General features: G+C 41.9%; 1 protein-coding gene across 5 annotated transcripts in view; it reads left to right on the top strand.

Annotated features, from left to right (window-relative positions):
* Positions 1-26,882, top strand: part of LOC134217961 (guanine nucleotide exchange factor DBS) — a 502,406-nt gene that overhangs the window by 420,052 nt on the left and 55,472 nt on the right. Inside the window, exon 1 of one of the 5 annotated variants that reach the window (XM_062696810.1) lies at positions 18,841-19,625. The exons of the other annotated variants lie outside the window; for them this stretch is intronic. The gene's annotated coding sequence lies outside the window, so the exon portion shown is untranslated. Of the gene's footprint in view, positions 1-18,840; positions 19,626-26,882 lie in introns of those variants that run through there. 5 annotated transcript variants of the gene reach the window in all.

The raw sequence follows: 26,882 nt of genomic DNA on the forward strand, positions 1-26,882 counted from the left end.
GAAACTAGTGCTTCAACTTCTTTACTAGGGCTTTACTTTACATACAACACATTTTGAAATTCAGCCTCTGGAATGAGTTATTGGCAAACAACTAAATGATCGAACGCAAATCACTAAATAATTAAAAACATCCTTGATAGTTTGTTGCATACTTTTTAAACTGAAATTATTTGTTTATTTCAAAGGTAAAACTTGAATCATGTCAACAGATAATGGCTGTGTTTTTGTCTAAATGTTTCAAACCAATAGATTTTTTATGCAAACTACATCAAAACCGCTGCAGACGATCATTGTCCTATTCTGCTGCAGTTCAGGACAATCACTCGGATTGGACAATTGTTCGGATTGAGTTTCTCCTGATGTTTATAAGAGAGGACAATGTAGTTGGCATTGGTTCAACTTTACATTCGATGGGTCCTGTGGATACCCTTTTAAGCGTAGAAGGACGCGTTTTTATTATCAGACCTGTTCCTGTACTGATTCGTATGTCTCTCTAAAGCATTCACATGTTTTACCAATCGCGCAGTATTCGAGTAGTACTGCTGAGCTACATTGGCACATTCCATTCCTTCCCCGTCAACCGTAGGGATGGTTAGCAACAAACAGGTGGAATTTATAGCAATGTTCTTTGTGGCAGTAACATAAATTCTACTTACATATTTCTACCTTTTCGCCAAACCGTAGTGAAGTTCCACATCCTCATTTGAAATCGCGCATCTGACCACTCTAATCTAGAGCAAGGCTACGTTGACAGCAGCAAACATCATGCAATACTAATTGAATCAGCAATTGTTCTTGTTCGAATCTAGTTAATTATGCCCGTTATAATGTCCCTCACGTAAGATGCAAATACGTAAGATACGAACCGCAACTTTTGCTACTATTACGGATACCGCAAGCGGACACCTATTGAGCATTACCTAACAAGTTTCCCATATACCATGCACACCCTGCGTCCAAATCTTCGAAGCACTACTCGTCTTCAATGTCTTTAGTACCTCTATTCATATAGATAGGACGGCATAGGCAAAAACTCACCCACATCAATCGAGAGCGCTCTGCCGATAATTTTCCTCGCCACTGCACCCGTTTATGTACAACATAATGGGATCTACAGTACAATATGCTTCGAGCTTGGGTGATGCATATGTGTGGCTGCAGTCACTAGGTGCGATTTAATTTCATTGAAAACTGGTGCTCCATTCTATATAGGGGCAGTGATGCCACTATAAATATAGTGAAAATTTACTAAGAGGTGATAAAAAGATCTAAACAAATATTTCCATTGCACGACAGTTTTTCTCCTGATCATCATTTTCTCTGGAAGCTTTAATTATTAATCATCACAATAAAATAAACAAAAAATAATGAATAGTTTTGTCAACTATGTTTCTTATATTTGCATTAGTGTATAATAATTGCTTTCGGAGCGGTTGAGGCGTCTAAACAAATGCAAAAAACAGTTCATCTACCCGAAACATCTATGATTCTTAAAAATCTCTATATAAACATGAGTTTGCATTTTTTCAAGGCAATATAACTCACGAACGGATGAACGATTTGCAAGATTTCCTCACTAATCGATTCGTCTTGGGATAAGGTGTGCTTGTACTTAGAGAGACGGCAGGTATTTTCGTCTGTTCGTCATAGTCTCGAAAACCAATAAAAGAGACGCTTTTTTGTAAAACTCATACGTACCAAATCGTAAGCTCAGGAGAAACGTTCTGCTATAGTGGAGTTCTAGCAAATGTACGTTGCTTTCGTTGGTTTTAGCCCCTATGACGAATGACGGAAATACCTGCCGTGTCCCTACTAGAAGTTGACGAATTGGAAGGGGGAAATTGGAGAAATGTTAAAATACAACGGTTTCATAAGTTTTGAAGAAGCCATCGAACTCGCACTGAAATCGATCTAGAGTGCGACGCTACAATCAACTAAATGATTGACAGATCGAAAATGAAACCCGTGCAAAATCGGGCAGGTTCGCCTAGTCTCTATATATAAAAATAAGTTTCCTATTCCTTTGAGGCAATATAACTCACGAAAGGTTGGACCGATTTGCAGGATTTCCTCACTAATCGATTCGTCTTGGTATCAGCTGTGTTTATAGATATAAAAAATTTCCAAATTGACGGGAAAATTGAAAAATTGTCAAAATACAATATTAGGGCGAGTTGGGAGAAAACCCAATGCGATAGCTCAAACATGATCTAGAGTGCGGCGCTGCAATTAACAGTTCAAATTCAAAATAATACATATCCAACCAAGGTCGGGCACGTTCAACTAGTAATTATATAATATTCCTTTTCATATCACTAGTTCTTGTGGAAATTTTAGCATACTGATCGATCTTAGAATATCGTTTTTTAATCAGCTTGTCCATTTTTGTCCAAATTAACTCTTAACATAGGAAGACATTTGTTCGAATTATCATTGGATTTTCACGAATATTCAAGAGTGCAAAACTGTCCTAATATTCCGCTAAACCACACTAACGGATTCACCGAACAAGACGATAAAATTCATTTCTTCATTGCGTAAATTGCGCCAAAAATATTCGCCTCACTGCCACCGCGCAAGTCTCTCCCGAACTGACTACCGTGCGTCTCCTTCGCACCTGCGAAGTATGGGTTCGTTGCCCACCTTAGTCGCAAAACTTTTCGTAGGAAAAAAGTGTTCGTCAGAGGCAATGGACGTTGCTTGCTGTTCCGTTGTCCAGTGTGGTACTTCATTCAAAAGGCGAAAAGCGCACTGGAAGCATTAAAACTTGTAGTGCCTTTTGAAAACGTCCGTATTTTTGGTGCCCGTGTCCGGATCACATCGGTTTTTTGTCCCCGGCCCCCGACTCTGGTCCTGTGGGCACCACGTTTTACCTTTCAAACCAGCATTTACTTGTTCCAGCAAAAAGTGCTTTCCCTAGCAGCACACTTGTTACACATAGGTTACTGCGATAAATATGTGACCAGATTTATTCACAATCAAATTACTGCAAACATGTTTGTCTGACTTGTGCTGCTCGGGTACCTACTGTCCGTGGTCGTTAATCCCTGGAAGTTATGTTCTGCTCATGTCATTCTATATCTTGAACCATGATGAAATATTGTACCGCTCATAATAAAATCTACTCCGCTCATTTTTAGTCGCAACGGTTTTTCATCACCTCCGTCGTCCTCCGCAGCTTAGCGGTGGTTTTATCAGTACCCGCTAAGCTGCGGAGGACGACGGAGGTCCTTCGTAGCTTAGAAGGAAAGCACCTGTCTAGCGTACTGGATTCGTGGGATCAAACCCCACCGAAGGGGCGGTTACCCTGCAATACATTTTTCGAACTAAATCACATGTTGCGCATTTTTTTTATTCGTATATTTATTTGGTAGGCACTCTGTGTTACTTAACCGCTACTGTGCCGAGATCTACTCTGCCGTAATCTGAAAAAGTGACGTATACGCCATTTTCCAAAAATGGTGTTAACGAGTACTACTCATCGAGCTCTTTAACAGAAAAATGGAAAACATGCATGTTGTAAAATGGCTGTTACGTCACTTTTCCAGATTACGGCAGTACTGTGGTATTCTGCTGCCGGAATCCACACAGAATCTATTTTTAGATTTTTCCATTATTCATTATTGTTGTTGTCGTTGCTTGTCCATCTCACCATGAGTCCATTGTGTCCATTTGTCCGTGTCGTGAATCCCATGATCGTTGCATTGTTCGGTTGCCATTTATCCGGGTAACGTTGGAGGAATGCCTCCGAGAAAAACAAGTTCAGTCGTCATCAGGGCTGCGCAGCCGCATGGGCTGCGGATCCGGCGACTGATGAGGGTTTGGTGGAGGGGCTGGAAATCGAACCCATGACCATTCGCTTATAAAGCGAAGGTGTAGCCAACTACGCTACGGGACACCCCTCCCCCCCTCCACATGTTGTGCATATGCATAATCGAGTTTCAGACATAGTAATTAATGTCCACTCCGGGTGGCTTAATACCCGACATATAGGCAATTAACTTTGGATGTACTGAAAAATAAGCGCCAGATAGTCGCATAGGAAAAACATAAGCTAACTATATTTTTGAAAATTTGGCCGCCACTTTTTTTAAGCTTTATCAAGGTGTTTTTTTTTAATTATAGATTAAGTTCAACATCGATTTGGCCACCACGTGGTAGATTCTGACGGTGAATGCTTTAATAGCACGTGCTTTTGTACTGCGGATAAATTTCACCCATCTATGAGAGGCTTAAAAAATGATCACGGAAGTTGTCATTTTGTTGCATAGCACAATACAGTTTGAAATAAATGAGTGTACACAACAGGTATCCACCGGATGACACAAAACGGATAAACTTAAGGACAAGCTTCCCGGAATCCAAAACTTAAAGCAGTCATGTTTTCAAGGGCACACCACTCAATACGGAAGCAACGCATAACTGTCATTTTTATTGTTCCAGCTTTGCTGCGTCGCAGCATGCGTGGGCAGGGATTGAATTCAAAAGAGAATGAAAAAGTCTCTCACTTATCATCTCTGTACCAAAAGAGAATGAAAAAGTCTCTCACTTATCATCTCTGTACCGTTAGCGGATATGTAGCATACCGTGAGTCTTTTTTCGCAAACTGTCATGATTAACAACTGATTCGGGAGGCTACATCTCATGATAAATTTCTTTTAAAAAAGTTCCAAACACGAGGAGCACTGGTTCTGATGATGCATTTCAACTTGTACTACACAGTTCTGCGATCCCCAACACCAAATAAGCGAGAACAAAGCGAGAATCATCACTTCTCTGTGGGGGGTGCCTATCCAATTCTGTTTTTTGGCGTTTGTTTCAATTCTGTTTTTTGGTTATCATGGCTTGTTATGATTCGGAACAGTTTTTTCCTTCCTTTTATCGTTGTTCGTTATCTATTGAGGGCGATTTCTGCAAACCCTGTGCGTGGGACAATAAATATGACAGTTGTGTATTGCTTTCGTATTGAGTGGTGTGCCATTGAAAACGCGACTGCATTTAGTTTTGGCTTCCGGTAGGCTTGTCCTTAACATGTAAATGTAAGTGTTGGAAATGGAAAGTGAACATTAATCTGTGGATTAAAAAACAGATAAATAAAGTTCAAAGAAAAAGAAATGAACAAGGTTTTTTCTAGTGAATTATTTGTTACGAATTGTAGATTCTGTGACATGTTTTTCAAACTTCCATTCCTTAATTATTATTTTAATAATGTTCACAAATTATGTCATCAAAAACTGATAAATGTGTGAATCGGTCAGCGTCGGTGGCGTCATCACCATAATTGTAAGGATGAGAGGTAATTTGATTTAGAAATCGTTTGGCATAATGTCGTTTAACATAACGGCCGTTTGGCATAACTGCCGTTTGGCATAATTGTCATTTGGAATAATATTTATCTAGTAATAAATATTGATTCTAATGCAAAATATGTTCAATTCCTTCTAACTATTGTCGCAGACGAGCTCGGTGATCTAGTGGCTACCGCTTCTGCCTTGTAAGCAGGAGGTCATGGGTTCAATTCCAGGCTCGTCCCTTTCCTACTTTGTATTTCCATCTTAGTTCTTTCTGTGTTTCATGTTCTACCAAAACGATTCCTACTGTTATAACCTTCCACACAATCCCAAAACCTCCCGTGGCACCTATGAGAGGTCGTAGAGTTCTCTGCATCTTTCTTAAGTAGGTGTCCAACTAACCATCCTTTCTCTTCCTCAGCATTCGCAAGGACGTGGCCAGGACAGATCTCGACTATTGGAAGGTGCATTGCTTTCATCTAAGAGATAGTGATTAGTCCCAAATCAATATCTGTGGTAACGGATGAAAGTGATGCTACTCTCGTACAATAGTCTTGGCTTGTACCACCTACGAATTTGTGCGAAATGCTCAATGCTAATGCTAATGCTAATTCCTTTTAACTATTGTCGCTTATGTGTTAGCTTAGAAGTCGCTTAGAAGTTATGTGTCGGGTTCCTTCCCGACCGAGAATTATGTTTCCCACCCACAACACCACCAGTGAACATCTGACCCAAAACACTAATCCTTTAGGGGGATTTTTCAATCATCGAACGACCAATTTATCACACAAAACGCCAATAGTTTCACATTCACTACACAGTTTATTTTCCGACTTTACATTTAACAACGATTTATTACACTAATCAACGAGAGAAACTTTATTAAGACAATACATTTATTACTTAATACTAAACATAAATATGCGATAATTCGAAAGAGGTTTGCCCCTCAAACTGCACCCGACGACAGTTTGTTTTTAACTAATCTATGCTTCACTGCTGCTGCTGTAGCCTTTGCGCTACCGACGCCCTGAACGACGATCGCATCGTCCGCACGGGAAAGAGACTGCGAGAGAATCTGTTTACTACCACGCCGTAGCCAATACCAATAGAAGCGCGACATCATTGATATTGCGCATGGTGTACCTCACACGGGGAGTGTTGTTGTTTATTTTCCCAAAACTCCCCTCGATGCACTGGACGGATTCAACTGACCTCACCCCTAATACTCCTAACTCTTCATTTTGACTACCGGCCTTTACATGACTCCGGTTCAGGTTCTCAGCATGATGTCTCTCCAAAACTTTTACTAGCTTCCGTCAAATCTAATCTGCTCAAATTACTCCTTGGAGTTCTAATCACGTTAGAAGTTGCATCCTAAGCGGCTCTCGTGATTTCCAGTTCATTAGCTGCACTGAAACCGACAGTAGATTGTTGCGCCTTAGGCAACCATTCAACGACGTACTCTACTCGGCGTTGGATTCTGCTATTGGAACTTTCGCCATTCCTCACCCACCATTTCGGATAGTGGGTCATACCATTGACAATTTTCTCGCTATTGTAATCCTCGGTTCGAACATATCCAGGCTTCATACGAATCGGTAGCATCAAGTCTTCGTTTTTAAGGCACTGGAGTACTTCCGGTTGGAAGCCCACTTCCACAATAAATCATCCATTGTTCATCACTGCGTCGAGTTGTCGCCTCAACTCGATCGTCGATTCGACGTCGCCTGCTCTTCGTTGTCCTCTTCGATTATCGATGACCCACGCTATCGTTAGCAGCTCGTTTTATTTCTTTAGAAGTGTCGCTGGAGGCGTCGTTGGCAACTCTCCAAAATGTCTGACTTCTTGATCACCGCACGACGACGTGGCAGGAAGCACCGTTTGTTTGCCATCTCCTTCGATTCGTCTACCCTTCCTATGTGCCCGAGCTCGAGATGTTGTCTGGTTATGAAACCACCGTACTGCTTCTGCCTTCTATCTTCTGAGGTATCGCCATGTTGTAGATGTATCCAGTCGCCTGACTCGCTGATGTGACTTCGCCTGTCACTATCCACCCAAAAACGGACTCCGTCAGCAATGGTAGATCCTTGCCTAACAAGATTTCCCTTCCTGATGGGAAGAAGCTGAAGAAATCTTGAATTCCCAACACCAAGTCGATCCTCCTCGACCGGAAAAACTCCGGATCTGCTAGCTGGACGTCCTCCGCGGAATGTCCCAACCACTTTCTTGAACTGTAGAGATTAGCAGGCTTGCCGTAACCTTCGGCAGGACGAGGAATTCCATAGATCGAGCATACGACGAAACATGAGATTTGATGACAGCTTTTGTCTTGTGAGTTGCCTTCACTCCGGACTGCCCGATGCCCTGAATCGCGATGTTGGCCAGAAAGGCGCGTGCTGGGTATCGACGACCCACATCGTATTTCTATCACTACGACAGCTGTAGCCAAAAGAACTTGTGATGAAACAAACTTCGCCGCGTTGGAAAAAGTAGATTCGACCACTAAAGCATTCGCTGCACATGAGGGACACTTCGCGACTGTACGGCACTGTTGCTGACCTTCGGTGAAAATGGCTTCGACTCCACCTTCGCTGGTAGAGCTTCGAGAATTTGGATTCTCCGTTGCAGGAACTCCAGCAAATCCTCCTGCTCCTACATCGACGAGTGCTCCTCCCATCCTCGTCGTGTGCTCGGGTCGAGACGAGCGCTTAGATGTTCAACCAGCAACAGATCCTTGTACTCGGCTGGTTGTATGATCTGATCCAGAGAGAGCCTGCACTGCTTCTTCCTCAAAAGCTTGCTGTTGTTGTAGCGTTTTAGCAACGACTGCCAAGCTACCTGATAATTTTCCTCGTGATCTTTAGCGGATAGGCTAGTGCCTTAGCTTCGCCTGCTAAGCACGCTTTGAGGTAATGGAATTTCTTCACATCGGGTAGGTCTGGCTTCTCGTGGATCAGAGACGTGTACGGATCCCTAAAGCTGAGCCAGCCGTCGATGTTGCCTTCGAAACTCTGCATCAAGATTTGAGGCAGGCGAACATGATCCATGCCACCATGTAAGTAGCATCTCCAGGGCGAATAGACTAGTTCTGGACGGAAATGTTCTGAACCTCTCTGATGTAACTTATAGATAATTTTAAACCTTCAGCCTCGTCGTCAAACTCTTCAAGGAATCCGCGTTCCTCGTAACGGGGTTCATGTTGCTGTCGTCGCTCCACGGAAACTCGAACGATGTCGTTAGTCAGTTGGTTACTCTACTCGCAGAATCGTAGAACCGTCGGCAAACCCAAAAAATGATAAAATCGGAGATGTAGTACTCAATATTGTCCGCTTCGGCAGGACATATACTGTTCAGCTCACCTATGAGAAGTAACAGCGGTGCAGCCGAAGCCAGAACACTTCCTTGATTCGGACGAATGCCTCGGATTCCGATCCTATCCAGCAGATGCGATGGAGTGGAAAAACTAATGTAGTATTCAAAATTAAAACTTCGGCTAAACATATACTGTGCGCCTCACCCAAGGATGTTAACGATCATTCAGTAATTTGCATTCGATCATTTAGTAGTTTGTCAATAACACATTCCAGAAGCTGAATTTTCTACTACTCTGCCCAATGGTCTCTAACTCAGTTATTAGTTGAATTCTAATAACAAACCATTAGGCAATGTTGTAGAAAAACCTTCGCACTAGAAGTCCACCATACAACATGATTTGAAATTCAGCTTCTGGAATGTGTTATTTACAAACTACTACTAAATGATCGAATGCAAATTACTGAATGATCGTTAACATCCTTGGCCTCACCTATGAAACCACAGCAGGTACCAATAGCCGAGTTCAAAAATGTTCCAAATTTTGCCCAAACGCCTCTAACTAGCGGGCAGTATAGCGGGAAATCGTCTCAGTTGATCAAAACCAGGGCAGCGGGGAAAGAACAACCAATAATGTAGTTTCAAAAAGATGTCTGCTTCGGCAGGACTTTTTAGCTTAGCTTTAGCTTTGACTGACTACACATATCTATGGTTGCTACTCCGTGATTGACCAGAATCAGTGAAATTGCACAAAGAATCAACTGAATGATTGACTGGGATTGTTCAAGCATTCTCAGTGTGCAAGTTTCAGTGACTCTAAAATTCAAATGATCAATAACGGCGCCGGCCACGTCCTTGTAGTCAGTTAGGAAGAAGGAAGGAATATTAGTAGGTGGTTTTTGCTATTTGAAGACCGTGTTTACCTCTGCGTCTCCACAAAAACCACAGGAAGGATTATCAGTTAATTGGTAGGCATCGTTGGATCTGGATTCACTCTGATAAGCGATATGACCGTGTCATTCTTTATACACAGTGATTTTACCTAGCCATGAATCGGGCGCGAAAAGTAGTACAAACTAACTACCGGCCTACCGGGCGCGCAATGCAGAACACAATACTTCGACCGATCGCGCGATCATCGTTCTGCTGTCCGAAACAAGAGAAATCTCGCACTGAACTGATTTTTTACCGGCCGCGCAATGCAGAACACAATATTTCGTCCGATCGCGCTATCGATCTGCTGTCCGAAACAAGAGAAATCTCGCACTGAACTGATTTTTATTACCGGCCGCGCAATGCAGAACACAATATTTCGTCCGATCGCGCCATCGTTCTGCTGTCCGAAACAAGAGAAATCTCGCACTGAACTGATTTTTATTACCGGCCGCGCAAAGCAGAACACAATATTTCATCCGATCGTGCCATCGTTCTGCTGTCCGAAACAAGAGAAATCTCGCACTGAACTGATTTTTATTACCGGCCGCGCAAAGCAGAACACAATATTTCATCCGATCGTGCCATCGTTCTGCTGTCCGAAACAAGAGAAATCTCGCACTGAACTGATTTTTATTACCGGCCGCGCAAAGCAGAACACAATATTTCGTCCGATCACGCCATCGTTCTGCTGTCCAAAACAAGAGAAATCTCGCACTGAACTGATTTTTATTACCGGCCGCGCAATGCAGCACACAATATTTCGGCCGATCGCGCCATCGTTCTGCTGTCCGAAACAAGAGAAATCTCGCACTGAACTGATTTTTATTACCGGCCGCGCAAAGCAGAACACAATATTTCGGCCGATCGCGCCATCGTTCTGCTGTCCGAAACAAGAGAAATCTCGCACTGAACTGATTTTTATTACCGGCCGCGCAATGCAGAACACAATATTTCGGCCGATCGCGCCATCGTTCTGCTGTCCGAAACAAGAGAAATCTCGCACTGAACTGATTTTTCTTACCGGCCGCGCAAAGCAGAACACAATATTTCGTCCGATCGCGCCATCGTTCTGCTGTCCAAAACATGAGAAATCTCGCACTGAACTGATTTTATTACCGGCCGCGCAAAGCAGAACACAATATTTCATCCGATCGTGCCATCGTTCTGCTGTCCGAAACAAGAGAAATCTCGCACTGAACTGATTTTATTACCGGCCGCGCAATGCAGCACACAATATTTCGGCCGATCGCGCCATCGTTCTGCTGTCCGAAACAAGAGAAATCTCGCACTGAACTGATTTTTATTACCGGCCGCGCAAAGCAGAACACAATATTTCATTCGATGGTGCCATCGTTCTGCTCTCCGACACAAGAGAAATCTCGCCCTGAACTGATTTCTATTACCGGCCGCGCAAAGCAGAACACAATATTTCATCCGATCGCGCCATCGTTCTGCTGTCCGAAACAAGAGAAATCTCGCACTGAAATGATTTTTATTACCGGCCGCGCAAAGCAGAACACAATATTTCGGCCGATCGCGCCATCGTTCTGCTGTCCGAAACAAGAGAAATCTCGCACTGAACTGATTTTTATTACCGGCCGCGCAATGCAGAACACAATAATTCGGCCGATCGCGCCATCGTTCTGCTGTCCGAAACAAGAGAAATCTCGCACTGAACTGATTTTTATTACCGGCCGCGCAAAGCAGAACACAATATTTCGTCCGATCGCGCCATCGTTCTGCTGTCCAAAACAAGAGAAATCTCGCACTGAACTGATTTTTATTACCGGCCGCGCAAAGCAGAACACAATATTTCGTCCGATCGTGCCATCGTTCTGCTGTCCGAAACAAGAGAAATCTCGCACTGAACTGATTTTTATTACCGGCCGCGCAAAGCAGAACACAATATTTCATCCGATCGTGCCATCGTTCTGCTGTCCGAAACAAGAGAAATCTCGCACTGAACTGATTTTATTACCGGCCGCGCAAAGCAGAACACAATATTTCATCCGATCGTGCCATCGTTCTGCTGTCCGAAACAAGAGAAATCTCGCACTGAACTGATTTTTATTACCGGCCGCGCAAAGCAGAACACAATATTTCGTCCGATCACGCCACCGTTCTGCTGTCCAAAACAAGAGAAATCTCGCACTGAACTGATTTTTATTACCGGCCGCGCAAAGCAGAACACAATATTTCGTCCGATCGCGCCATCGTTCTGCTGTCCGAAACAAGAGAAATCTCGCACTCAAAGATGTCTGCTTCGGCAGGACATATACTAAGTCTCACCTGGAGAACTAAAGATGGCGCTGAATGAATAAGATTCGCTTCAAAGTCAACGCAAATCCTTCCAAATAACCGTCCGTCATTCGACTCGTAACAGTCCAAATTGCATAAAAAAGTTGAAATATATTTAGGCGTGCAGTATCGAATATCCAGCTTCGGCTGGGCATATACTATTAAGATGAATTTACCTGGCCGGAAAAGCCTTTCCGTGATGCCCTAGCCTAGAAGCTCCCGTAGTGTCGTCTCACCGGTTGGTAGTTCGAACTACTTGTTAAGTTAGGCTCTTCGAAATTCCAAACAAATTCTTCAAATTTCAAAGTAATTCGTTGGTTTCAGATTTATGAACTTTATGAGACAAATTTAATCTATGTCGAAAAATTATTTAATTATATTTCTACCATTAAAAAGTGCCATTTTTCACACACAATCTAAGATTTTGCGAATAAGTTCGAACCCATATTAAACATTAACCTATTTGAGGCCCTCCTTAGCCTAGCGGTAAGATGCGCGGCTATAAAGCAAGACCATGCTGAGGGTGGCTGGGTTCGATTCCCGGTGCCGGTCTAGATAATTTTCGGCTTGAAAATTGTCTCGACTTCCCTGGGCATAAAAGTATCATCGTGGTAGCCTCATGATATACGAATGCAAAAATGGTAACTTGGCTTAGAAACCTCGCGGTTAACAACTGTGGAAGTGCTAAATGAACACTAAGCAGCGAGGCGGCAATGTCCCAGTGGGGGATGTAATGCCAATAAGAAGAAGAAGAAGAAGAAGATATTAAACATTATTGCACCTTATTTTATATGACATTGTGTTTTTCCTGTGGTAAAGGGGTTGAAAATACAAAAAAAAATTAAACAAGTTCATCAGGTTTCATTTGTCATAAGACTAACTATTCCATTGACATAATTCCATCACTTTTTTATAGAGGGATGAAGGCAAATCTGCATACAGACACCTGAAATTATCACTCAGGGAGTGGGGTTGGCGCGGAAGGCAGAAGGCCAGCCCGCCGGACCCACTAAACCCACCCAAGCAACAGAAGGTTACTTGAGTTACCCTCTCTACTAATACCCTGGTTCCCCCAGGAACTGCCTCCCAGCATTACTTCTGGGGGATAGGCAGTACTTAATGTACTCGCTCATTCACGCTCACACAGGTACTCATCCTGTATGAGTCTTACTTGGGTGCTCTCTCTAACACACCCTCTGACACACCCTGACACTCTTTCTGACGCACCATATGAGTCTTACTTGGATGCTCACCACTGACATACCATGTGAGACTAACTTGGATGCTCACCCTACCACCTGATTCACGCTCTAGCACACAAATCTGAGACTTATTTGGGTGCTCACTCTAGCACACCCTGCCACTCCTCCTGACACACGCTCTGACACACCATGTGGGACTTACTTAGGTTCTCACTTGTAACATGCCACGCGAAGCTGACTTGAATGCTCACTCTGTTCACCTCTGCCATGCCTCGAGGTGTTGATAGCGATAGGTACCAACAGTTCTACACTACGACCCTCCTACCTCGGCATATGCAGTCCATCCCGGGCAGAAGCCATAAACAGAATAACAAAACATGATATGGACTTGATTGATATAAGAGATAAAAGAACAGGCAACAATATCAAAAATGTGCACCGAAATATCATTTAAATATCACGATATGCTATGGATAAGAACAAACCAATGGCACATGATATTGATCACTTATTACAAATAGCATAACTTGATCTTCTGATGATATTTTAGTGCAAAATTTTGATATTATCGTCTGATCTTTTATCTCTTATATCAATCATGTCCATATCTCATTATGCTATCTTATCAACATTTGATATTATTGAGCTATTTTCGTCTACTCGGGATACTAACACCTATGCGGTCACTCTTCTGCCATGCCTCGTGGTGGCAACTGCCTGCGGTTGCCAACCGCTGCGACACTCTTACCTCGACATGTGCAAACCTCTCATTTACTTCCCCGCGCTCAGCCTGTTTTCGTTCTAACTAACCAATCACAAGTTAGTCATGCTTGTCGACTGCTGCTCGGCGCGCCAGATTCTCTGTAAGCTGCATGCAATCTGAGTGGTTGCAATCGAAACTGCGTTCCACTTCTCCACCGCTTGGCACATCCTCTGGGTATCCGGGATTGTGTCCCGACCGCAAACGTCTAGCATAGCTCTTCTTTCGACGTCGAAACGAGAACACACGAACAGTATGTGCTCTGCAGTTTCGTCAAAACCTGGGCAGTCAGGGCAGACGGGGCTCTTCGCGTGCCCAAACCTGTGGAGGTACTGCCGGAAGCAGCCATGGCCTGACAGGAATTGTGTCAGATGGAAGTGAACTTTCCCATGGGGTCTCTCCATCCAGCTCGATATGTCACTCACACTCCTCGTCTTCCCGGATGACCAGCCCGACTGTCATCATGCTCGCAATCACGCAAGCTGCATCGTGTGATATCGTGCGGTAGGCAGATATCACTCTGAGACACATTAAGCGGTACGTGCTCTCCAGCTTCCGCAGGTAACTGGTTACCCCCAGAGCTCTCGCTAGAGTTTCCATCCCGGGACATCCCGGGACAAAAAATCCCGGGATTTAGGAAAATTCAGGATTTCCGATTCCTGGATATTATTTTGAAATCCGAAAATCCTGGATACCTGGACAAAAATTCTGTTTCATTTCCGGTTTGCAAACAGTGTAATTTTTCTTCTTACAGAAGTTATTTGTTTTGAACGCGAAACCTAATTTAGGTGATAAACTCATATCATATTTTTATACCTGCCAGAAGACTAATTAAACGACAAGTATCTACAGTACAAGATCAGCTACGTATATTTGGCGCCTGCTTCCTACCCATCTCCCGTCTACAGCGAGGTTGTGCACACTAGCTGATATTCGCCTTGCTAATCTCCTCGCGCCGCCCAACATTGAGTCAGTCTTCCTGAGCTTCTTGCCTCCAAAACAATTCTTGATCCAATTCATGTCCTTCCAGTCGACGTTCGTACAACAAACTTTCCAGCACATGCGCAAGTACGATGCTCTGCCTAATTTTTTTCAACTCTGGTCAACAGGCTGCAATCAATCGTTTTCCAATTCTCGGCTTCTGCCAAAATTGTATACCAACTTTAATCGCGTAATCTATTAACCCCATTATCGATAAATTATAGATTTAACTTACGTTAAATTATCGAACTCCGATAATAACTGAGTTGATTCATCTTTTCGCAGCAAGCGATTACGTTGAACACAATTAACTTTGTCGGCGATAACGATAAATTAACAATTAACATCAAGATTAGCAAGCGATCTGTTCAAGATTAGGAAGAGCTGCAGCTCTTGGCAAAAGTATCAATTAGTAGTCTGACATGGGTTACGATTCTACTGCGCATCTTCCATCTTTCGTCACTAGGGTATTGAATGCAATCCCAGCAACTGTCTAAACCCAATTCATATTTAAAACAATGCAAAAAGTCAAACCGACTTCAACCGCCAGCGAACCTTTCTTCTCGGACACGGCGATCATACATTCCAAAAGGGTACTCTACCTTCGAGAAAAACGTGAATATTATTTGATTCTTGAAGTCGTTTAATTTTGAAAGAATCGATTCAAATAATAATTAAATTGAGTTCCAATTTGAAATCTGTATTATCTGGCCTTTCTAAAATATGAACTTTACCCCTAAACATTGAATAAAATCGTTTTTAAATCAAAAAATAAGTTTTCTAAGGAAACATCGAAAAATCCCGGGATCCCGGGATTTCCCGGGATATACGAACAAGTTCATCCCGAATCCCGGGACAACGAAAATGGCCGGGAAATGGAAACTCTAGCTCTCGCCCAGTACGGGCCGCCGTACCTAAGAATAGATACGGCAACGCCTGCCAGTAGCCTATGTCTACTGGTCTTGTCGACCTCTGTATCGCACTGGTCTCTGACGGCAGAGATGACGTCGTCCGCGTTCGTGACCACGTCCAGTTGCTTGCACTGGAGGGTCACTTCCGCCCCCAACGACCTCACCTCGGCGTCGTCACCCAAGACCTCTTGGGCCAGCTTCCTGTAGTCAGTCCCACTAGCCTGCGCTCCGCGTTTCAGAACCAAGATCATTTTACCGGTCTTGGTGCGTCTGACGCTTCGCACGTCCTGACCCAGCGCCGAAAGCTTTTCGGCCGCCCGCATCGATTTAAGGACTTCATCGTACTTTTCCTTATCAGTTTTCACCAACAAGAATCTATGACAAAAGGTCGAAAGACAAAAGGTCGAACGGACAAAAGGTCGAAAGACAAAAGGTCGAAAAGACAGAAGGTCGAAAGGACAAAACGTCGAAAGGGACAGAAGGTCGAAAGGACAAAAGGTCGAAAAGACAAAACGTCGAAAGGGACAAAAGGTCGAAAGGGACAAAAGGTCGAAAAGGACAAAAGGTCGAAAGGGACAAAAGGTCGAAAAAGACAAAAATGTCGAAAGGGACAAAAGGTCGATCATGAACAAGTTGAAATTTTGTGTATTCCAAAGGAATTTTTGAAATGCATTTAACTTCAAGCAGAAATAACACTCATCTCATTAATCAAAGTTGAAAAATGAGCAATTTTCAAAGAAGGAGTAATGACTATGAAACAATATTATGAATATCTAGATAGAGATATTATCTGTTAGAGATAAAAAAAACGCCTGCATTAAAAATTCACCTGCGTGTAATACACAAATCGATAATGTAATTGACAAATCGAAGAGACATTTAGAAAACTCAAACATCCATCTATTAGTTGTACTCACTGAATGAATTTTATTCAATTGTTAAAAAATGTGAAAAATAAAAGGGCAGATTTTTTGACAACTATGTAACTCTGGTGTGAGATTGATTCTCTCCGTTTCAGTTTCTTGTCTATTTCGACCTTTTGTCCCTTTCGCCTTTTTGATCTTATTTATATTTTTTCCGTTCGACCTTTTGTCTCGTTCGACGTTTTGTCCTTTCGACCTTTTGTCCCTTTCGACGTTTTGTCCTTTCGACCTTTTGTCCCTTTCGACCTTTTGTCCTTTTCGACCTTTTGTCCCTTCGACCTTTTGTCTTTTGACGTTTTGTCTTTCGACCTTTTGTCTTTCGACCTTCTGTCCCTAACCCCACCAACAAAGCCTCGCCTCTGTACTTAGCTTTCTTTGCGGGTCGAGATGCGTTCGACTTCCGCTTTGCCCTACTGACCAGCTGCCAGGGATTTTCGGTCCCTTGTGCCGATGGCCTTTACGGTTGCACGTCGTTTGGCTTTGCTCTGAGCGCCTTCGCCGGATTGCTGCCTGAGCCGTTTCGGGTTAGGCGCAGTCTTTTCTTCATTAGTCGTCAAGGCGAAATTAATCGCCTCTTGGGCCATGTTTGCTCCTCCAAGGAAGAAGAAGGCATCGGTTTGAGCACCTTTGTCGGCCTTCTCTCTTCCCCCCACCCGCCTGATAAACGCATCCTGTTCTTGTCTTGCGACTCGAACAGCCTGGCGAAGCATCCGAAGGTTCTGTTTCAGTTCCTTACTGATGTTCTGCCTTGCTTTCGCGAACTCGATGATATAATCGAGTTGCTCGGCGACTACCCGCATCCCGGGTAGTGGCCCGCCGAGCGTGCTGATAGGCCTATACCCTGTTACAGCTGGGGAGACTCCGGTGCTGCTAGTTGCAGCCTCCGTCACTCCGCCTCCCTGGGAGGAGACCTCACCAAACCCCCCTTGGCGAAGGGGTCTACCACCTCCATGCTTAACGCATCATCGAACGAATTATTATGATTTGTTTCACTCATTGTAAATGGGTCCCCCTTGTGGCTGCCGTCGAATCCTACTGGAGTAGTAGCCTTTTATGCAGGGAGGCCATGCAAGGGTTGACACTTACGTGTTCAGAGCCGGATCAGCGCAAGTCAGGAAAGGGCATCTGAGCCTACTTCCACCCAGCAGGCAAAGCTTGGTGGCAGGATTGGACAGCGTGCTACAAGGCCCGCCAAGGTTTTAGGGGACGGAAGACAGCCTAGCCATTAGTCCACTCGCCGTTTCGAGTCAGTGTCACCCAGCTCTACTAAGAGAGTAGAATGTCAGACCATTTTTGCAGCTGAAAGTCACTATATTTGGTCCCTTTTTTCGCCAGTGTAGGTAACTTAACCCAATTGACATTTTAAGTTTTATAACGCTCTTGAAAACCATAATTTACGCTACAAGAGTGATATAAAACCATCATGAAACCAAAATTTTACTAGGGAAGTCCCTATTTTGGGTATTGACCGCTATTAGCCCTGCAATTGGAATGTAAGAGCCATAGAAGAAAATGAAGACCAATAGATGTGTGGGACTAACCGATATATCTATAGAGTTGAGTTGTAGGGTAAATTCTTTAAAAAATAGCAATATCATCCGAGAAGCGATTGTTTGTGAAATTTTAGGCCGAGATTTAACAATCCAAATAAACGTGATAGGCTATTTCTTTTATAAGTCTGTAAGTCCCTGTGTCACCCCTTTTTATTGAAAAATGTTATATGAATCGTTACCTCTCTGTACAGCAATAATTCGAATTGTAAACAAGTTTATTCAATAAAATGTTCTGGAATCTTATATCTATTTGTAGGCAATACCTAAATAAATTACTATTAGTCTCAGCGTACCCAAAAGGGTCAATATATCGTTCAATATCGATTACAAACAATATTGAATATGTTCACGCAATGTGAACACGAATTGACCAATTCAACGAACAACTGGCACCCCTGCATCAGACCCTATGCTTGCAGCTACCCCAACAAGAAGTTATTCACAATTGCAGCGCGGACGAACGGGTGCTAATAGCATGTTTGCATCCAAGCCCCCCTCAGCACGAGATATACACATGATGGCTCGCGGGTGCTACCACAATAACCATCGCCATGAAAAATGATGATCCTATTCGGGCGCCCGCGCGCGCACTCGATTATCGTCGCCGATAGAGAGCTAGAGCCAGGCCACCAACCGCGCCGATCGAGTGCATTCCTCCTATTGTTTTTTTTTTGTTTTTCAGTCCAATTCGATAACTCACCGCGAGTGGAGGGATCTGATCTTCCTCACGCTTTCCAGCATCCATCCGTCCGTCAAACCAATCCGCAGTATCATTCGTGTCGCCCGGTGCCTGAAAGTTCTAACTCGGTTCTTTACATCAATCGCCTAAGATTTAGTTCAAAATATTTTAAAGTAACCGTCGAAATCAATCATTTTCCCGGTGAATTGCTGGGTTGATTCCTTTAGGTTGTCCGAGGACCTAAAGTTCCAGAAAAAAAACGTGAAATTATCAGCTCAAAAAGTGTTGAAACCCAATTACCTCATGAAGTAATTAATGCCAGTAGTGTTTTCCTACAAATTGTTGGCACACGTTCGCCGGGATGAGGTGGAAACCATCTCATAAAGATGAGTAGAAGAAAGAAGATATCCAATTGTGTACGAAATTTGCCATTCAATCCCGCTAATGTGAGATATGGTGCCGAAGCGTGCCATCGGGTCAGATCTGGTGAATCAAATTTTTCAATTTTCCAATTTCCGATCTCTTTAAAAATCAAACAGTGCGTGTTGTGCTAAGGAAAGCTGCGAAGAAAGTGATTCGACCGTGTGACGGCAATAATGGGTGTTGGAATGTGCGTACATGGAGCAATTACGGAGGAAAATCTGCGCATAAAAATGTGTGAAATGCGGCGGTCACGTGAAATTTTTACTCCAGTGTGCCAATCGGATAAATATCAATTGTAAAGGGGCCTAACTGTCCACACTCGCTAATGGATGCAGTACGCCCACCCTGAAGACGTAGGCTCATTAAAGCTTCACAAAACAGCGCATAGTAAAGCACGAAGGAAGAGCAGTTGGAAGAAAGTTGTTCGTTGCTATTTCTGTGGCATCGAAAAGGAGTTTAATAGCCACATAATGGTTTGCTGTTATCTGCAACCTCGCTAGTTTTGAACACATCCACTGCACACATGTGCAGTAGGATAAGGTCTGCCTGGTGAAAAATGAAACAATGGATTACACGAGGATGGTTTTCGATACCATGTTAATACTAGTTATGAACTAAACAATAGCAATTTAGTATTGTTACGAATAATGCACGAATGGCAAAGCAGCACGTTTGTTTTGTAAATCAGTTCATTTGTTTTGACTTTCTTTAAGGTTCCCCCAACACACACGCGACGAGACAATTGCGACGCCATTCTATCGCTTGGCAACTGCGATTCTGTCGCATTTGGTATGGAAGCGTAAATGGGACATTGGCTGCGACAAAAAGATAGAATCGGGGCGACTAATTGTCGTCGTCGTAGCGATGGGGGAGCCTTTAAGTTGTCATAAAAGACCCCAATAGGGTCTTGCAATGACCCACACATCTAGAAGACGACTTTAACAACTAAAGTAAATGTTTTAGGTAAATTTTAATTCAGGCTCAGTGTTTGGAATTGGATATTGATAAAATGAAAAAAACAACAGAATAATCCACCTAGCGTTGGTGGTGCCTTTCTCGCATTTAGTTAAGACACCAACCTTATATGGGGTTTATTTGGTCCGATGTACCATTTTCTTCATAACTTTTAAACGCAATGACCGATCGTTATAAAATTCAATAGTGATCAACAAGGCTTTGTCCTCTAACGAATGAAACTTGTTGCGAGAAAATCGGTTAAGGATTACTATATGAAAAGTTGTCTAATGTTTTTATAGCTTTTGTGCACACACATACACACGGACAGACAGACATGTGCTCAGTTCGTCAAGCTGAGTCGATTGGTATAAGGCTTGTACGCGACAAAATCTGGACACCTTTAAACACGTATAACTTTTGAAATAGCTCATCAACAAGTGAATTATTTCGTAGATTGCTGAATGTATGTCTGTACTTTCTGAAAATATATTTCTCATGAGTGTTTCAAGTACGTAGTGAAAGATGGCGTCGGAGGAATTGCAGGCTCGGAAAAATTGTGTGCAGTCGCAATTGAAATTCGGGTCTCTCGATCCAGAAACTGACTAAAACATTTTGTTTTCATGTGAACACTGTTCAAAGCGTTTTAAAATTTGTCGATGCTTGTTTGACAACATCTAAAACGTTAGAGAGTAGAACAAACACGGATTTTATGAGCCACCAGAAGGATACGAGCTCGAAACAAATTCTACTGAGGATGCCAGATCTTTCGGCACGTATTATTTCTTTGAAAATTCAAATGTCACCAAGTTTCGTGCATACATCGAAGCAGCGATAAGGAATGAAGCCATTTGAAGTAAAAAACGTACCGAAATAAACCAACAGCAGTTTATTTTTATTCTTAAAGTTTTGTGTCCAGATTTTGTCGCGAACAAGCCTTATAACACTATGGGTCTCAGAGGCTTCTATAAAAAGTTCGTTTTCGGAGTGAAATGATAGCCTTTCGGTACAACTTAGTTGTACGAGAAAGGCAAAAAAAAATCTTTCTCCTAACATCTCACGGTGAATAAAGGATATCGTGAGAGAAGTTTTTCGCAAGCGATAAACTGATTCGGGGAGTAAGTTATTAAAGGCTCCCCCAGACCTAAGCGATTTCATCGCCGCGAGGGCGACAGCTAGTCGCCGCTATTCTATCGTTGGGTCGCTGCAGGCAATGTTCTATTTACGCTTCCATATTAACGGCGACAGAATCGCTGTCGCCAAGCGATAGAATCGCGTCTCGATTTTCGCATCGCGTGTGTTTGGGGAAGCCCTTATGCTCCAATTTTAGGGGGCATATCACCATTTTCGACCGGATCTGTTGCAAATTTTTGCACAGCACCGCCGGAGAATTTAAAATGCACCGAACGATTAAGTGTTTCACCGTTTATGCACCCTTTCAGTTTATAAAATTCTAATTTTATAACAGATGACAAATATCTTGTTGTAATATGCGCTTAGTGTATGCGATACGATGAACAATTTTGTATTTTCTATCAAATTTCTAGTGCAAGTGTCAGTGGGCGCGTAGCAAGCTTCAAGTTGGTAACAAAAACAGTCTAAACGTATGATATAATGATAGAACGCATTAGGTGCCCCCGTAGATTACAATCTATTCTTTGATGTGACTTACGAATGCCGCGAGTGAAGTTCAAAAAAGTTCAAACCATAAAGAAATAATTTTAGTTTTCCCCTAGAAGAAAAGCACCATTGAGCTATTCCACATATAAAAGCTTTAGAAATATTACTGAACACCTTCCTGCACAGCTGATACCAAATCATGAAGCCCACCAGGTACCATTCCGGGGAAATCCGTGTCCTAGGAATTCTGGGGAATTCCTTCTCCAAGAGTTTCGGGGAATCAGGGTTATTTTATCTGAGAAACTGCTTCTGTAGCAATCCTGCGGCAGGGCCAGATTTAGGGGGTGGGCGTGGCCCCGGCCCCCCACAAATATTATGTACCAAAACTAACCTTTTTTGCGTGAAATGTTCTTCATGGAGCTTATTAAGGAAACTCCAATCTTTCCAACGCTGACAATTTTGTTGCTTGGACGGGTTTGGAACCCAATCAAAAGTTTTATTTTGTAAAACATATTATTGTAAAAAAGTTAGAAAAAAGCTAGCAATTATTATCATGGTTATGGATCGCCTGTAAACGGGTTTAGATTGAATCATGCTTAAATACTTTTTACATACCCTTATTATTGATACCTATATTGATCAATCATTTAAAACCAAGAAAACCAGGATTATACGTGAACATTTTTTCATGCACACTTGCGATAAAACTAGCATCAAAATTATGGCGAAGTTTTGACAGCAATTTTACGAGTTAGCAATATTGGTTCTGTTCAGGAATGATACAACACCGGTTCTGTTTAGCGTGATGCTTTAAGCTAAAATGCATATTTATTAATTAGAATTTCAATTTGAAGAAATGTATGGGAAATCTTACAAATTCGGTTTGATATTAGGCGATTCCTATTCCGTGAACAAGGTATCTAATTTATAACTCGGTTTCTTCCTATAAGATGCACAACAATTTAGTTATGTGAGCAAGATAGATTATAGATATTGCATACAACTGGATTATTTATCAGTAGCTGATAAGGATGTTAGCTTCTAGTTGGACGTGGTACCTGGGATACCTATGGAAACATAGTTTTATCTTTAGAAAATAATCTTCAGCTCTACATTTGATCTAACCTACAAGTTACACTTGAAACTAATTATTTAAGTGAATCTTCTGAGGTTTCCACTGCCACTGTACCCAGAGCTATAAACTATCCACTGATCGACCTATTACAATAGAATTCAATTAGTTATAGGATTTTTAAACTATTTTTATGATAATTATACACTATAAATTCATCAGCACTGTGCATGCGGTCACTTTATATCGTTGCAATTCAATCAACTCGCTATTGTCGTTATTGCTGTTATCGCTATTGACATGGCATTATTCTATTTCAACTTCGCATCATCAGACAAGGTTGCCAAATTCTATACTGTATCGCCAACAGGTTCAAAAATCCCATGGCCAATTAGTATTACTATTTGAGAGTACAAAAACGAAAAATAATTTGGAAATTTCTAAAAAAAAAATGTTTTTGACTTTTGGTCAGGGTTTGGGCTGAAATACTCCTCAGTGGAACGCTTTGTTGACTATACCATTTAAAAGTGGGGTCAAGACAACGAAGAACGCTTTGTTGGCTATATCTTCTTCTTCTTGTTGGCAGCTTAGTGTTCATTAAACACCCCTAGCAGCACACACGTTCCATATAAGTTGTTGCAACTCATATGTGACCGGATTCAGTCACAATCAAGTTGCGGTAACCATTTTTGTCTGACTTGTGCTGCTCGGGACTTCCAAAGTTATTAACTGCGAGGTTTCTAAGCCAAGTTACCATTTCTGCATTCGTATATCATGAGGCTAACACGACGATACTTTTATGCCCAGGGAAGTCAAGACAATTTCCAATCCAAAAATTGCATAGACCGGCATCGGGAATCGAACCCAACCACCCTTTAATATCTGTACTCAAAAAAGTGTGCTTTGCAATAGATGTTCTGGGAATAATGTGGCAAGTTTATAATAACGAGAACATGTATCATGAATCTATTCCAACTCAAAAGTAAGGCCGATGCCTCGTAGACTGCATTGTTGACCATAAATAACTTAAAGATACGAGCCCAAAAAAGGTTGGCAGTATCAATAATGTTAAGGGAAATCTTTAACATGCTTATAAAGAAATAGTGTCTTGTGGAGCAATTTTAACTTAAAGCTTCATACAATACTTAATCAGAACTTTAGTATAGTTTGAAATACCGTTGATGTCCTGAGAAAACTGCGACATGTGTATAATAGTGAAGTGATGTTCTGTGGGTAGGTCCAATTTACAACTATGACTAAGACTCCGTAGAATGCTCTTCTAACTATACAGTTAACCCTTTCAGTTACGACTTTGTTTACTCAGATTTCACTTACAAATTTGGGTTTTCTAACTAGTATAGAAAGAACTGAAAAGGCATTGAAATATTTTTCGCGGATGTCCTAGGCCGTCCGAGCTGTTCTGGAGTATATATCCTCGCCTCGATGTCTAGAAACAAAATGTCCTAAACCGAGATGTATGTCCAAAAATATCCATGTGATCATAATACACTAGTTAATCGAGTTTTGAGTAAACATAAACTATTACAGGTTCTCCAAAACGTTCAGGGGTTTAGAACATGTGATTTACCCGATCAACCAAGTCCTCAACAGTGTATCCGTGTATCGGTAAACATCCCAGTAGGTCTCCTTACTGCACTCCTTACTTTTACAAGTAACTACAGGCTCTTTATGGTTCTCTTAAACGTCCTGGAGTTCAGAACCGATCTGCCCGATCAATCAAGTAATGAATAATATATTCGTGCATCGGTAAACATCCCAGTAGATCCGTTAAGCTTATAGCATTGCATTAATTACTTTTTTAAGCAATCATAGGCCCTTTATGGTTCTCCGAAACGGCCAGGAGTTCAGAACATGTCTTCTACCCGATCTACCGAGTCCTGAATGATGTATCCGTGCATCGCTAAACAATGTTTAGTAAACATGTCAGCAGGTCTAATGAGTCAAAAGAATTGAATTCATATCTTTTACAAACTACTATTATAGGCCTTTTCGGTTAACCAAAACATTTTGGAATTTAGTAAATATGATCCATCCGATCAACCAAGTTCTGAAAAATCTATCCGTGCATCACTGTACATCACAGCAGGTTCATTGTGCCGGTTGCATCATTACTTTTACAAGAAACTACAAGCTCTTTATGGTTCTCCAAATTGTCCTGGAGATCAGAACATGTGATCAACCCGATCAACCAAGTCGTGAAAGATTTATCCGTTCAGAGCTAAACATGTCAGCAAGTCCATTTAGCCGATATGATTTGTCGAATTACTTTTACAATCTACTACAGACCTTTTTGATCCTCCAAAATGTCCTGGCGTTCAGAACATGTGCTCTACAAGATCAGCCAAGTCCTAAACGATGTATCCGTGCATCGCTGAATATCCCAGTAGGGCCATTGAGTCGATAGGATTTCACTCATTTATTTCACATGCTTCAGTGGACACTTTTTGAGTCGATGTTCTAAGACTCAACCCAAGGAACAACGAAGGCTGAATAGTGAGAGAATGGCTGGATATTGGTTGGTTAACAGTGTCATAACCCAATCAGCACTAGCCAAATGCAACTGGTTACAGCAACGTAATTGTTACTGAATCTGGTGACATACAAGTTACAGTGATCATTGTGTGACATGTGTGCTACTCGGGAAGCTGGTTCAAGTGTAAGCTGAGTATGAGGTTGGACAAGCATTCCTACAGGTTAATTCAGATCCTTTGCAATCCATTGAATGCTGTATATCGAGCTGTTTAGAAGCTTATCTAACAATTCTTACATGCTCCATTTAGCTTACTTATTAGTTGCTGAATAAAGATTGGTTAATCGTGTGTTCATTTTTTATTCGGCTTTTGAGAGCGCTCGGAGTCGAATCGAGATTGACAAAACTTCTTCTGAGTGTTCTGAAACATCAATACCAGGATGATGATCTTCCTTCCAATCTTGGAATAATTATTCAAAAACCAGCAAGCTTATAAGAAATTTTTCTGGCAAAATATATTAATTTCAAGAGCTGTGAGATAGCTTGAAAATCATTTGTCGTAATCACTGACATTCATGAAAGTTTCGAAGACCACCTTGAATAATTTTCTGTAACGTAATGTAGTATGAATCTAATTCCATCCATTCATATAAAATTCCTAATTTCATTTATTTTATTGTTATGACATAATAAAACATTCACTGTTCCAAGGCGTTTTGGATTATGCGATTTGTACTGCATCACGCACAAACCGAATGTAAACAATCAATACTTTTGACAGATAATTGATTAGTTAAGTAGAAGGTTATTCAATTGCTTGTGAAGTTTTTATTCAGCTATGCAAATTATGTGCAATTTGTTATGTAAGTTTCACAGTTCAAGGTGACGCAAGCAGTAAGACAAGCGGCTACAAATCAGTGATTCTGAATTCAATTCTCAACAAAATATGATAAATAATTTGTGTTTTTCAATTTCAGTATATATATCCGACTAGTCGACCCGGCAGACGTTGTCCTGCATAGTAGGCGGAAATGCACGTTGTGAACTACCCATGCGAAATTTCCATACGAATCTTAAATTTAGTTTTTCACGATTTAAACAACTTTACTAATGATTTTCGCATGAGGAAATATCATATAAACCCGTCGGAAACAATAACGAACATATCTGCTGAAAGAATGAAGAAAATCTATCCAGCCGTTTTCGAGTTATGCGGATACGAACACAGACCATTTCATTTTTATTATATAGATGAACAGTTGACAATTTAATGACTAAAGGTAGCAAGGTTGTGAAGAAATATTGAATTCATGCATTCAATTTTTAAATAGGGGAAAAGACGGCTTTGGCAGGTTTTGTTCTATTATTGGCAGGGGGGTTTTTGTCGACCAAATTTTATGAAATTTGGCCACAATATTCTTTGATATACAAAGAATGTTTAGGCCAAATTTGAGCATAGTCAGTCATAAAAAA

Source organism: Armigeres subalbatus, chromosome 2, assembly GCF_024139115.2.
Source record: "Armigeres subalbatus isolate Guangzhou_Male chromosome 2, GZ_Asu_2, whole genome shotgun sequence".
Lineage (NCBI taxonomy): Eukaryota > Metazoa > Arthropoda > Insecta > Diptera > Culicidae > Armigeres > Armigeres subalbatus.